Genomic DNA, 3,810 nt, shown 5'->3' with positions numbered 1-3,810 from the left:
CGAATCTCAGAAGGATCCATAAAACCATCGCGACATAAAAGTTCAATTTTGTCAGCGCATGTATCTGTTAGATGCAGATTTCATGTTCTCACAATTTGATCATAGTGAGATCTTTTCAAGTCTCTAATCCTAAATAAAAATGTAAAGATATAAGGATTTCTATATAGCGGTAGTGGTGGAGGTAAAGTGAGGCAGTGAGGCGGTAGGACCATAGCTGAGGACCAATGGCCAAGAAGGGTTGGGGCGGGGTGACCGGGGACGACCCGATAATGCTAGGTTAGCAAGGTGCGTGTCGACCCGACGAGGACATTGTCATGGAGACAGAGGGGACTGATAGGGCAGGGCAGTGTCATGGTGGAGGAGAGGAATAATTACAGGTTTGCGAGGGGAAGAAAATAAGATGAGTGCCGTCTGATTGACGATCGCGAGTCAATGGCTAAACTTTGTCCCTTGAACAAAGCGGTGTTTCAATCGCTTCAAAAATAGCACATCTCTCAGTTTAGTGTCTGTTTGATAAGGCTCTTAAAGTAGCTTTCCAAATGGAATTAATAGAGCTTTATCAAATAACAGTTTTTAGTTTTAGTACTCGAGTGGAATCCGTGGGAGCAATTCTTCAAAATTAATTAGGTACTTGGAGCTGAAAAAATAACTTCCTCTGATTCATTTAACAAGAATGACTTATTCTATAGAGTTTACTCTAAAGAATTATTTTTAGCCACAAAATTATTTTCCTTAGAGAGAAACACTCCTTTCAAAAAAATTAGATTAAAAAAATTCTACCAAATAAATCCTTAGTTACTCCGTATATCTCAGATACATTTCACATTTGGAGCGGAGACACACGAGTGATATTACTACGCACACTCCAACTAGTAGGGGTGGAAACGGATCGAATACGCATGGAATCGAATTCGGATAGTACGATTTACCACATTTTAATTTGAATGCGAATACGAATCCGGATACTCTCGGATGCGAATACAAAATGGATAGTCTGAATTCTAATTCGCATTCGGATATCTACTCAATCTTCGAAATTCATGTCTGGAATTTAATTTTTTGATAAAATTTGAATGAAATTTGGTAAAACTTGACTAAATTTTGTTCTAATTTTATTGGGATTGAATTTTAAAAATTTTGTTCGAAATTCATGTCGAAAATTTAATCTTTTGGTCAAATTTGACTGGAATTTGATGAAATTTGACTGAAATTTGATCAAATATGACTGAATTTTGTTCCAATTTGATTGAGCCGGAATTTCGCTTACCTCTAAAATTTCTAAAACTTTAGCAAAATTTAGTTCCCTGGTTGGCGGATACGGATACGAATCGGATATATCTCGAATTCAGATATCCATATTTGAATCTAAATCTCGAAAACAAATTCGGATGTATCCATTTTAGTATCCATTTCAAAAACAAATACGGAAACAGATATCTATATTCATATTTTAACAGATACGAATATCGAATAATTCGAATACATAACCATCTATTTCCATTCCTAGCAGCAACTAGTGATACTAATACCACAACTACCACCACGTTCCGTCCTGCAGAAATTTTCAGGCACCTGCTCCAATTACCTCCAGGTACGTACGTGGTCTGGTCTGGTCAGCTTGTGGTACAATGCAAAGGACCACTTAGAGCTCGCCAATAACGATGAATTTGAAACTCGACTGTTCCAATGTTGGAAATTGGAATTCAAAGAGAGGGGAAGGATATTTATTAAGCGCGTGTGATATTTGGTGGCGCACACGCCAGGGCTACAATTGTGACGGTTCTTTCATGCTATATTCGTGTTGTTTTAGAATATGTGTGATTAAATTTTAAAAAAAATTGATCATTAATACATATAAAATTGTTAGAATTCAACACATACCAATGATATAAATGATCTGTCATGAAACTAACTTTCATATAATTATATATTTAACAAATTTCACTAAAATATAATTATAAAAAATAATATTAAAATATATACTCATATGAACAACCAACACAATCTCTTTTTAGTCAGATTAAACACATACAATCAACCAAACAAATTATATTACATCTCTTTAATTTAACTAAACTCAATCTGACTCGCTCGATACGAGCCAAACTGAACCATAACATCCAAACCAGCCCGTACTGATCAACCACTGCTTTGTGCACTACTGGAGTACGTGCTGCGTGACATCTACCGGCCGGGCCAGCGGTATCACGTGCATCAGCATCATGCATGCACGCGGCGCACTGAAAGAAAGAAAAAAAAATACACGGAGACGATCGAGAAACAGAAGGTCCAGGCGCTAGTGCCAGACCTGACCTGGAGCCACAGGTCGTGCCTGGAAGATCCATAGACCGCCGCTTGAAGATCCATAATTTCCCCTTGAACGGCCAATGGAATCCTGGCAAAAGCTCGATCGGTTTGGCATATGCGGCTTTCCAATCAGACTACATGTATACGTTGTACTTAGTTTGTTTGTCCTAGTTTTCAGATCAGCTTTTAGAGTAAAATGTGAGTTAGTTCTACTAAAAAGTAGTTTGTGATTTTTAATTTTCAGAGTGGTTTGTTGAGAGTGATTTTTAAATAAATTAGACGTTAATAGCTGAAAAAACTAATTTCTTTTGATTTACTTTCTTCCTAAAATCATCTTCTTTATAAAATTTACCTAAAAATCAATAAAGAATCACTTTCTGTCATATAATTATTTTCTCACAGAATCACATTCCCAAAATATTTATATCACCAAACATGCTCTTAGCTATACGATATGCACGCAGCAGGTCCTATTCTATTTTTTTTTTTTCTCGGAGTCAGATTAGACACGGATAGTATCGAACAATATCGAACATGGATATAGGTCGTCTCATATTTGCTTCGGACCTCTTCGGGCGGTCGGATGGTCAAATAGATAGAAATTTTTCACTTTATTTGCATCCCCACACATAATATTAGACAATATAGTGGTGCAATCAAAGTGAGCATAGAGAGTGACTGGTGAGATATGAAAATAAGAGTATTCAGTATTATTTATCTACGGATGTACGATAATCTATCTATATATTATCATATTTTTAAGTGAAATCATAATAAATTTTCTCGTAACACTTAACATTTGAATACTTCAGATATCAGATCGGATATTGACAGATAGTGTCGAACAGTATCGGACACAGATATCAATCATCCTATATTTATTTCAAACCCTTTTAGATGATCAGTAAATATCCACCTATTTGCACCCTACTTATAGACCGGGCATTATTGACCAGGAGAAGGGGATCGTTGCCCTTTTCTTTCTGTAGGTTTCTGCTTAGATCGATATTCTAAAAGAGAAACTATTCATTTCACGTACTCCACCATTGCGGTAAGCTACAACCTCACATAACCCACATGGATCGTTCGCAACTTTTGGACAGAAATGCATGCATGGATGCATGCACATGGATATTTATCCACCTTTCCTGGGGAACTGAAGCTGAGTGTCTGGAGCCTAGCAATGAACCAGGCTGACTGGCAGTCGACATCCAACTGCACACAAAGCTTAGCGATATGCAATGTATCCCTCGTTCCCTCTAATTCAAGCAGCTTTTAAAACCTAAACCATATATATATACTGTATATCTATTATATGACAGACACAATATAGTTTACCTCTGCGCATACCTCTAGTTACGATCTTAAAAAACAGTATAGTTGCGATTCATAAAATATGTTAATTACTACAAATATATGGTCTTAATTCGGATACCTTCTCTAATCATAATAATATACTTTTTATCATGTGATCGTAACTTGTTTACTTCTGTGCACACCTCC

Source organism: Phragmites australis, chromosome 15 (genome assembly GCF_958298935.1).
Source record: "Phragmites australis chromosome 15, lpPhrAust1.1, whole genome shotgun sequence".
Classification (NCBI taxonomy): domain Eukaryota; kingdom Viridiplantae; phylum Streptophyta; class Magnoliopsida; order Poales; family Poaceae; genus Phragmites; species Phragmites australis.
The sequence above is the reverse complement of the archived record's forward strand: the minus strand, read 5'-3'. Positions refer to the sequence as shown.